Genomic DNA, 11,912 nt, shown 5'->3' on the forward strand with positions numbered 1-11,912 from the left:
CTCCCCCGGCACCAAGAGCAGCTCATACTGAATTGTTACATTGACTAGTAACACTGCACACAGAAATGCACCTTAATATTCCACTGTTAACCCTTTCCTCCCAGCAGTAACACACAACTCCTCACCTTGATATCATGGTGATTTATGGTCAGAATGACTTCAATGCGATCAGTGATTTCTATTCTAGCTCTGCTCACATAGATTTTATATCCACACTCAACTATAGGCCGTTCTTCATATTTTGGGGGCTTTTAGTCAGATATACTAGTTTGTGCCTGTATAGTATTGGTGTAGATGGGAGTGTAGGGCATGGGTTACATGGCACTGTGGTGGAATACTGATGGGAGGTATTGGTGCTGTGTTTGATGCTTCTACTGGGTATTTTCCTACAAATACTGGAACAGCTCACTGCTTAGAATGATCCTTCCCAGCTCTATAATATATTATATATACCCCACAATGCAGGCTCACACACACATTTGTCTCAAGTGTGTTGTAGGGACACAGATACAGTCTTGGTCATGTGACTAAAGGCTACTTTACACACTGCGATATCGGTCCCGATATCGCTAGTGTGGGTACCCGCCCCCATCTGTTGCGCGACACGGGCAAATCGCTGCCCATGCCGCACAAACACCGACCAGACCCGTCACACATACTTACCTGCCCGGCGACGTCGCTGTGTCCGGCGAACCGCCTCCTTTCTAAGGGGGCGGTCCGTGCGGCGTCACAGCGACGTCACTGAGCGACCGCCCAATAGCAGCGGAGGGGCGGAGATGAGTGGCCGGAACATCCCGCCCACCTCCTTCCTTCCTCATAGCGGCTGGGAGGCAGGTAAGGAGAGGTTCCTAGTTTCTGCGGTGTCACACGGAGCGATGTGTGCTACCGCAGGAGTGACGAACTACATCGTTACTGCTGCAGTAACGATAATCGAGAATGGAGACCCATGTCACCGATGAGCGATTTTGCACGTTTTTGCAACGATGCAAAATCGCTCATCGGTATCACACGCAGCAACATCGCTAATGCGGCCGGATGTGCGTCACAAATTCCGTGACCCCAACGACTCCGCATTAGCGATGTCGCAGCGTGTAAAGCCCCCTTTAGTGGGAGTGGTGTACAGGGTCTTAGCAGTAAAGAGTATTCCATATTTCTGCCAGATACCCACAGAGATATTGAAATCTGAAAAAAGAGACTTCTGCTCATTGAAGGTAAGAACTGCTCACATAGCGTTCAACTCCACAGCAAACGAGTGCTCTAGCACTGGCATCTCAGCAGGGATATTCCCCTACTACACATGTGTGTCTAGGTCACTGTGACAGTTTACAGGACATAACTCAGGGCACCTAGACAGAAGGCAGAGGGACTACTTTCTATTTCTGGTGTAGAGCTTAGTACAATATATATATATTTATACTATTACATGGGACACATGTACCTTGTATTACCATTATTCGCTGTATATGAACCCCTTTTCTCCGGGCATTATTTGTCTATAGCATTTTTCACGAACCTGAGGCAACTGAGAACCCTTCAGTGAAGGAATTCCACTAACCCTCACAATACCTACCAGGGGCCTCCCTGCAGTAACTCAGGTAGTTGTACCCATTCTCTTTCCGCATTCTATGTGTTCTTCTTCTTTCTTCTTTTTTTTCTTTTTTCTTCTTTTTATTTCTATCATGTAGTTCAGGGGTTTATAGATATATGTCCTGCATCTCATATTTCCTTTAGTGGTGCTTCTTACCCATTCTCATATCATTTACCCTAGTATTTCATGATCCTGAGGCGACTGAGAACCCTTTAATAAAGGAATCCTTTTTCACCTGAATTGTCAAGTGATACTTACCAGTGACTATCACGTAATGTTACAGGTAGTTCCATTTTCTTCCTCTTCTTTCTCTCCTTTCTTCTTTGTCACACGGTCCATTGTGTTATAGCCCACGTGTCATGATAACACTTGTACCATCTTTTCATTTAGATTCCACCTACAATTATTTACCGATTCCAGTTCTGGAATAGGCTTTCATCATCTACTCACTAGAATTCTCAAGTTCATAAGGTACTGAGACATATACATGTTCACACCATTATAAAGAACAAAGTATAAACATTGAGGTTTTTCTCACACCCATGTTCCTGTGTTCTTTGATATGATATGTGTTCATTTCCTTCACTATATAGGATTGCAAGTTTTCCATTTGTACCTTAATGGCAATGACGCTATACAATTGAACACATATCATCCTGTTATCCATATAGGTGTGTATTTACCTGCTTGACTATTTTTGGTTGTTTGATCCAGAATGTTTCTCCAGATAGGTCATGTGGAAATTTTCTTTCCTCAGTACAAATGTTTTCACTATGGCTTTGGAAAATTTTTTTGTATGTGCATCATGGTCATTTGACCCATTGTACTCTCAAGTAGCAATATATTGTACTGTTATGTTGTACTATGTACTAATTACGTGTTTATATGGTTTTGTAACCCTTTATGATCTTAGATAACTTTATCCTTGATAAAGACCTAAAAACAAGTTCAAAACGTTGGATGAATTATCCTTTTGCACAAATAAAGAATTTTCAGCATTCTAAGAGTTCTTTTCTTACGTTATTGATCACTATAGTGTGCCAGAGCTATTTCTATTGAATTAACTCTTATTTTTTCTGAGCACCTGCTATATACACAGTGAGCCAGACATATTCAATTTTCATTCAGAAGGCAGAGGGAAGCCTTAGCAGCTGAGCCTATATCTTGGCTTGTGAGCATTAGAACAGGCCGGCGATTACAGGGTAACATGAAAAATGTCCAGCTTGCATTATGACTAGAACATGACAATATCCTTTTAAGTACTAACCTATGATGCGTTCCTAAGCAGTTGATGTTATATGTTCTACATTTCATTTTCTGCATACTTTACAAGTAGTAGAATTTGCTTTGATATAGGCAACTGGATTTTCACAATGAAAAGGCAAAGGATAACGCCCGAAAAAGACGCCATACATTATGTCAGTGCCATCACTGACAAACCTGGATTGACCATGAAATACATCAATCCCCTTAAAGGTGAGTTAAAACAAGTTTTAACTAAATTGCCTTAATATTGTCATGCATTAGAATGACTGTCTTAGGTAATGATAAATATTTTCTACAGGAAGAGGAGTGTTTGCTGAAACTGAAATCGAAAAAGGGAGTTTTGTTGCAGAATATCGAGGTGAGCTCACGTATGCACTTACGATGGTAGACAACTACTCGAGATTTATGGTTGTGGTACAAGTCAAAGATCTAATGGCCCATACTGCAGCGAAGGTCTTCCAAGCACACTTATGCAGACCTCATGGCTACTCAGAGAGAGTCCTCACAGATCAAGGCACTGCCTTTGAAGCGGAAATCTTCAAGGACTTCTGCAGCTTTTACCGATGCAGGAAGATGCGTACTACACCCTACCATGCTCAAACCAATGGTTATCAACCTGCTCAGGACTTTACCCCATATTCCAGATGTGGCCTTACAAGTGATTTATAGAGGGGTAACAATACGTTGGGATCATCGGATCTAATCTCCCTTTTTATACACCCTAAAATCTTGTTTGCGTTAGAATAAACAATAACATCATAAAGGTATAGCAGTACCGTTTCAAAGTTTCGGTGTCCCAAGCAGCATTCCATCAGCCTCTGGAAGGTTCCTGGCAAATTGCACAGCTCGAAGGGCATGCTTTTGAACTCGCAGAGACCCATCGGGGTGGCAAAGGCGGTCTTCTTCCGGTCTGCCTCAGCAACGGACACTTGCCAATAGTGACTAGTGAGATCAAGGGTAGAAAAATAATTTGCAGTTGTCAATGCAGCTAGCTATTCCTCAATACAGGGGAGTGGTGCTGTCCTTCTTCTTTAACAGGACCAACGGAGCTGCCCAGAGGCTACAACTGTCACGGATAACCCCAGCCTCCTTCATGTTGCTCAACATGTCCTTGGTACACTGGTAATGTGCAGGTAGATTTGGCTTATATCTCTCTTTGATGGGTGGGTGTGCACTTGTGGGGATGTAGTGTTTGACCCCTTTTATTTTTCAAAAGTCTAGCGGATGTTTGCTGAAGACTTGCTCGTATTCTTGCACTAGCCTGTAGACCCCCTTCTTGTGATGTGAAGGTGTGGAGTCAGTGCCTACGTGTAATTCCTTACACCACTCCTCTGGCTGACTTGGTGAGCTGTCACTGAATGGGTGGGCTGAAGCAATGGTGGATGCTGCTGTTTGGATAGCATGTGTATCTACTGAGAACAGCTTATCAATGGTGGCAAATCGGAGCAGCTTAATCTTTTGCTCTCCGCAGTTCAACACTCTCATGGGCACTCTTCCCTTCCATATTAATGAATAAAACTATGATGTAAATAGCATATAGATACCCCACAAATGCAGATAAAAGTAGGTTATGGGAAAAGGGGGAAGAGAGAAACAGGAAAATAGTGGAATAAAGTATAACTTCCAGGTGGGAGAGGAAATGGCAGCACAGCCAGTGGAGGTGAAGCAAGGGGAGCCTGCAACTAAAGAGTTGAGAGCGTTATCACATGGTGACTGAGCCTGATTGTAACGGGAGCATAGAGGTGCCGATCCTGTCTTACCTGCGTTGGTGTAGAAGTGGGTGTCCTGTGGTGGAGTCAGCTATGTGCAGTGGTGGCCGTGGGTTCTTTTATGTGCGACCGTAGTAATAGCTGTGCCCACTTCCTGTATGGGAGTGGAATGCAGTGAGGCTAATGGAACGCACGCCTGCGCATTTGTGTTTAACGTCGCGCATGTGCAGAACGGAGAAAAGGCTGCGCTCACTTCCTAATGAAAGGGAGTGAGACGCAGCTGGGAAGGGAAGGGAAAAGATTAGGGTTTGGGGATGATGAAAGGGCTTTCTACGGGCAAGGATGGCAAAGGGTGGCAGTGACGGAAAGTCAGGCAGATGGTCCTGTCCTGTCCTGTCCGTCCGTCTTTTTGTATCATGAATTGGAAAGACTGCAAGGGGGAGGGGAGGTGCTTGTGCCCAAAAGGAGGAGTTATTCAGATTCATTGCAGTGGGCGGCGGCTGCAAAAAGTACCATTCTCCTTGTTTTTGCTCTGCAAAACAGCCTTTTCAAGGGTTTGGCTTGGGTGACAAAATGTCTTCTGTAGGCGTGGGTTTGTCTCCCTCTCCCTAAGATGTGTCCGGTATAGGCCAGGGTGCCACTCAAGGCCGTAACCAATTCGGGTTATAGCTTCTCGGCCTTTTGGCTAAGATCAAGTGTAGTTTCGGAGGACGCTACCTTGGTCGGTACTGGAAGGTGCCTGGGATTGCACGTCTGCCGGCCTTGAGGGAGTGTGTGCGCCTTCTGGTGACACATAGCCCTCTTGTGCCTGGACGGTTCCCAGGCAACGGGAGGCGATCACCTTTGTTATTTTGAAGTCCTACTGATAAACAGAAAAAAAAAAATTAAATCTGTTCTTATCAGTTTAATATCTGATACGTCCCCTCTCTAGGGACCATATATTAAATGGATTTTTAGAACAAGGAGATGGAAAAAATCTTGCTCTGTCCACTCCACGCATTGACCTGGTATTGCAGTACCTCCAGGACCGGTGCACCCCTTCTTAACCGAGTTTCCAAAAGCAGAACTCAATTCACCTGATTCAAATGAGCCTCATTAGTGAATTGAAAGAAAGCAAAAACTTTATATGCACCTCAATTTGGCCAATTCACTTTTCACACTTTCACCCTTTTTTTTTATCTTTCACACCTTTTACTTGCTTTATTGATGCAAAAGCTGTGCCAAATAGCAAACTCATCTCCACTCAACTTGACCAACTCTGCTATGTCCCGTGCAGTATCTTATTCTCAGTCTTATCTAGATCATTTGCAATTGAATAGAATAGATCCCTTTTGGACACATTGGATTCAGCTGCTGCAGTGACTGCAGGTGTTAGAAGATGCAGACTTGGCATCAGGTGCTGTCTATCAGATTCCACTCCAATTAAAGCTTCCATTGTTTTTCGGTGTTTTCTTTGAGCAATGTCTTTAGTGATCTGTTGGCTCCCTCTCCTGGAGGAAGAGTTTGCTTGCTCTTGGACTTTCAAAAAGAGAGGTCATGATAGACATTTAGCTTCTGAGCCCAATTGGGGACAGTCATGGGTGATGAATGTTTTGCAACCTGCTGCGAAGCCTGATACCGCAATATAAGGAACGTCAAATACTAAGAATGGGCGGCCTATGAAAGAATTAGTACTTTCATTAAGCATACTTAAACGGCTAATTGGGAATAGACAAACTGTAAAAAGCCCTCTGAGAAAGCCCCTCTCTATCCTTTGTCAGTAAGCTTTTCTGTAGTCTGCCTGTTGATGTATTTTCCGTTTGAACAGTGCACAACATGAAGTGACGGAACACTGGCTTGTCACAATGTCCCCCGCTGACATCACAATAGCGCTGCTGCCTAGAAAGCCAGCTGCGCAGCAGAAGTTGCTCTTTGGGTGGGATGGTGGGCTAATGTATCTATTCCTGCTTGGTGAGAGTTTGACATGATCTAAAGCAACGAGTTCCAGCGGCTAGCGGTTGATTATTGGCTGTAATGGGGCTTTCTGGCTGGTGCTAGCCTTTCTTCTTAGCACACAGGAACCACAATCCCTACACCATGCTTCGATGGATTCTCTCATCCCAGCCCAGTAAAACTACATATTTCACACAGTTATAGGCAGCCCATGGGCATTCACCTGGATTAAAACCCATAACAGCTCATAGACCAAACAATCAATCTACCACTGGACCAAAGACAGGAAGCTAAATCCACTGCCTGCGGTAACTAACTTAATCCTATAGGCTACTCACACAACAAACCCAAGAGAAAGGAAAAAAACATGGCTTCGATTATCCATCCAATGAAAACGCATAACCATTGTGAGCCATTGGACAATGCAATTGCACACATGGTGACATGGTGCACGGCCCAATGAATCAAGTCTGTACTTCATATTCACGGTTTAAGCCCTTGGGTTTTAATGTGTCCAGAGTACATATCCAGAAAGATTCCCTTTTTTTGTGCTAAGCACAAGTCAACAATACATTGTAAGCAGATTCTATTACCAGTCCCACACCATTTTGTGACGCATAATCACACAGTGGCCCAATTAAGATTCCAAGTCATCGAACATGTCCCAGCCATACGCAGAGGAGGCAATAGAATTAGGAAGCTCAAAGAAAGGGAATCTTTCTGGATATATACTCTGGGCACGTTGGAACCCAAGGGCTTAAACCATGAATATGAAGAACCGACTTGATTCATTGGGCCGTGCACATTTTTTCTAACGCCCGGTTCTTTTTCGTGTTCACACTATATATGGTTCCACTATGTATGGAGTTCCATTCTTCCTTGTTTTTTATTTGTCATGTTTGTCATGTCTGATCAACTGGTTACATTATGTCTGATTACCTTGTCTAACAGTTTTTTCTCCCCTTTCTTTACCTTCCATGTTCCCATAGTCACGTGAAATATCCCTGTTGCACTTGATTACGGCTCACTATTCACTATAGGATGTCTTATATCTAACATCACACTCTCACCCATCAGCACTCTATAGGTTTGTATAAGGTATGCGCTTACACATCCGGTCCTCCATAGGTATTTCCACTTATGTAACACTATCCCTATGATCACTCATAACTCATACCCTTGTAGTCAATTACAGCCTCCTCTCTCCCCCCCTCCCCTTCTCCCTTTCCATCTATAATTTTGCCATATATACTAGCAAACACTCAGTGTACCTAGTGGCATCCTATTCGTGGCTATTGGACCTTGCTATAGTCCCACTAGTGCCAAGACATTTGCAGAGCGCATCTGCCTGCGTTGCACACTCCAACTAATTATAAGTAAGCCATTATACTAGCAAACACTCAGTGTACCTAGTGGCATCCTATTCGTGGCTATTGGACCTTGCTATAGTCCCACTAGTGCAAAGACATTTGCAGAGCACGTCTGCCTGCATTGCACACTCCAACTTTTTTAAACTAAGCAATTTTACTAGCAAACACTCAGTGTACCTAGTGGCATCCTATACGTGGCTATTGGACTTTGCTATAGTCCCACTAGTGCCAAGACATTTGCAGAGCGCATCTGCCTGCGTTGCACACTCCAACTAATTTTAACTTAGCCATTATACTAGCAAACACTCAGTGTACCTAGTGGCATCCTATACGTGGCTATTGGACTTTGCTATAGTCCCACTAGTGCCAAGACATTTGCAGAGCGCATCTGCCTGCGTTGCACACTCCAACTAATTATAAGTAAGCCATTATACTAGCAAACACTCAGTGTACCTAGTGGCATCCTATACGTGGCTATTGGACCTTGCTATAGTCCCACTAGTGCCAAGACATTTGCAGAGCGCATCTGCCTGCGTTGCACACTCCAACTAATTATAAGTAAGCCATTATACTAGCAAACACTCAGTGTACCTAGTGGCATCCTATACGTGGCTATTGGACTTTGCTATAGTCCCACTAGTGCCAAGACATTTGCAGAGCGCATCTGCCTGCGTTGCACACTCCAACTAATTATAAGTAAGCCATTATACTAGCAAACACTCAGTGTACCTAGTGGCATCCTATACGTGGCTATTGGACCTTGCTATAGTCCCACTAGTGCCAAGACATTTGCAGAGCGCATCTGCCTGCGTTGCACACTCCAACTAATTATAAGTAAGCCATTATACTAGCAAATACTCAGTGTACCTAGTGGCATCCTATCTGTGGCTATTGGACTTTGCTATAGTCCCACTAGTGCCAAGACATTTGCAGAGCGCATCTGCCTGCGTTGCACACTCCAACTAATTATAAGTAAGCCATTATACTAGCAAACACTCAGTGTACCTAGTGGCATCCTATACGTGGCTATTGGACTTTGCTATAGTCCCACTAGTGCCAAGACATTTGCAGAGCGCATCTGCCTGCGTTGCACACTCCAACTAATTATAAGTAAGCCATTATACTAGCAAACACTCAGTGTACCTAGTGGCATCCTATACGTGGCTATTGGACTTTGCTATAGTCCCACTAGTGCCAAGACATTTGCAGAGCGCATCTGCCTGCGTTGCACACTCCAACTAATTTTAACTTAGCCATTATACTAGCAAACACTCAGTGTACCTAGTGGCATCCTATACGTGGCTATTGGACTTTGCTATAGTCCCACTAGTGCCAAGACATTTGCAGAGCGCATCTGCCTGCGTTGCACACTCCAACTAATTATAAGTAAGCCATTATACTAGCAAACACTCAGTGTACCTAGTGGCATCCTATACGTGGCTATTGGACTTTGCTATAGTCCCACTAGTGCCAAGACATTTGCAGAGCGCATCTGCCTGCGTTGCACACTCCAACTAATTTTAACTTAGCCATTATACTAGCAAACACTCAGTGTACCTAGTGGCATCCTATACGTGGCTATTGGACTTTGCTATAGTCCCACTAGTGCCAAGACATTTGCAGAGCGCATCTGCCTGCGTTGCACACTCCAACTCATTATAACTAAGTTGCATTGTCAGGGATATTTATTCTTTATTATTCTGCTGTTAATAAAGCTAGACCACCACTGCAATCTTCACCACCTCTCAATTTTTACTACCACATTTTCAGTCCACAATCTTGTCGCAATCAACATGAGTGGCAAAATGACAGATGCTGGTGGAAAGGGGAAGAGGCGTGGTGGAAAAGGCAAAAAAGGTTTTGTCTGTGGGGAAAGTGGCAAAGCTCCATTATCATCTGCTGAAGATAGACCATCTACCAGCAAAAGTAAGATGTCTACTACTTACCGTGGACAATCCGATGTGCTCCCTTTTTTACGGACACGAACAACAGGAAGAAAGGTAGATGATGGGCAAAAAAGGAAAATGCTTGAATGGATCTCAAGTGGTCCAACAAGTGCCCTCTCAGCCACTTCAAGTACCGCATCCAAAAAACACCAGTCCTCTGAGTTGTCATCCCAATCACACTTGATTTCTCCCAGCTCTGAAGTCTCCATCAGCCCTGCACAGTATGGTGGAACTGAGATGGCTGAGTCTGCAGAGCTGTTCAGTCACACTATAGCCTGGGAATCAGAGGTCTGCTCCCAAGCTACAGTGAGTACAGAACAGGAAATGGTCTGCAGTGATGCCCAGAACCTTTGTGACTCTGATTCAGGCCGTGAGGACCAAGTTTCTGAGCATAATGTTGACCCTTTGTCACAAACTGTAACACCTGTGGTTATAGACAATGAGGAACATACTGATGAAGATGAGACGCCGATACCCGATTGGGATGACAACTTAAATATTCGGTCAGGGCAAGAAGAGGCTCGGTCTGAGGGGGAGGGGAGTGCAAACACAACAATTGATGATGAAGTTCTAGATCCCACCTACTGTCAACCCCCAGTCAGGCACTCGAGGAGGTCAACAGAGGCGGTGGAGGAGGATGCAACCGACGACGAAGTTACCTTGCGCCTTCCTGGACAGAGTCGGAGCACTGGTAGCACGTCTACAACTGCATCCTCAGCCACCACTCTGCCTATGAGCATTATTCGGGGTGGATCAACAGGTCGCATGGCCTCTAAGCCTTGCCTAGCCTGGTCCTTTTTTGACATAGAAAAAGATCGCCCAAATCATGTGATATGTAAAATTTGTCATGATTCTCTTAGTAGAGGTCAAAACCTCAGCAGTTTGACAACTTCTTCCATGAATCGTCACATGAATAAATATCATAGGTCCCGGTGGGAAGCTCACTGTGCTGCAATGCTGCAAGAGCGAACCATCCACCGCCCGCCCCTTCCAGTGCATCCGCGCGCTCTTCATCTTCTAGGACTGTGGGGACAGCTGTCACACCTGTTTTTCCACGCCAAACTTCCACCACTGTAACCGCAACAGGCAGTTTGCTTGTAAGGTCGTCAGTTGGTTTGGAAGGGGAAACAAGTGAGTGTGTACAGCTCTCTCAGACATCGATAGCACCAACGTTGGATGAAGGCAACATCATGTCTCCGCCTGCACTTTCCTCACAAACCTGCATTTTTCCAGGGACACCCTACTCAACACCGTCTACACACAGCAGCCAGATCTCTGTCCCTCAGATGTGGTCAAATAAAAGGCCACTTCCTCCGACCCATGACAAAGCTAAGAGGTTGACTCTATCCCTCTGTAAGCTGTTGGCTACCGAAATGCTGCCTTTCCGCCTAGTGGACACACAGGATTTTAGAGACCTTATGTCTGTCGCTGTGCCCCAGTACCAGATGCCTAGTCGCCACTACTTCTCTAAGAAAGGTGTGCCCGTGCTACACCAGCATGTCGCACACAACATCACCGCTTCCTTGAGAAACTCTGTGTGTGAACGGGTGCATTTCACCACCGATACTTGGACCAGTAAGCATGGACAGGGACGTTACATGTCGCTGACTGGGCACTGGGTAACTATGGTGATAGATGGTGAAGGGTCTGCTGCACAAGTCTTGCCGTCCCCACGACTTGTGTGTCAATCCTCTGTCTGTCCAAGTTCCGCCACAGCTTCTGCATCCTCCACCTCATCTGGGTCCTCCACCTCCGCCCCAAGCCTGCCTGGTCAGGCCACCAGCGTTCTCACTGCGCAGAAGGAATCACGCACGCCTCATTACTATGCTGGCAGCAGAGCGTAACGGCATCAGGCGGTCTTTAGCTTGACATGTCTTGGGAATAAGAGTCACACAGCTGAGGAGTTGTGGTCAGCTCTGCGGTCCGAGTTTAATAAATGGTTGTCTCCACTCAACCTGCAGCCTGGTAAGGCCGTGTGCGACAATGCTGCAAACCTGGGTGCGGCACTTCGCCTGGGCATTGTGACACACGTACCTTGTATGGCTCACGTGTTGAACCTTGTCGTCCAGCAATTTTTAACACACTATCCCGGCCTAGATGG

At 45.2% G+C, this 11,912-nt stretch overlaps 1 pseudogene; it reads left to right on the forward strand.

Moving 5' to 3' along the window:
• Positions 1-5,399: 5,399 nt before the first annotated feature.
• On the forward strand, positions 5,400-5,604 carry LOC142285042 (U2 spliceosomal RNA; annotated as a pseudogene).
• The last annotated feature ends 6,308 nt before the right edge of the window (positions 5,605-11,912 follow it).

This window comes from Anomaloglossus baeobatrachus, unplaced genomic scaffold (assembly GCF_048569485.1).
Source record: "Anomaloglossus baeobatrachus isolate aAnoBae1 unplaced genomic scaffold, aAnoBae1.hap1 Scaffold_588, whole genome shotgun sequence".
NCBI lineage: Eukaryota > Metazoa > Chordata > Amphibia > Anura > Aromobatidae > Anomaloglossus > Anomaloglossus baeobatrachus.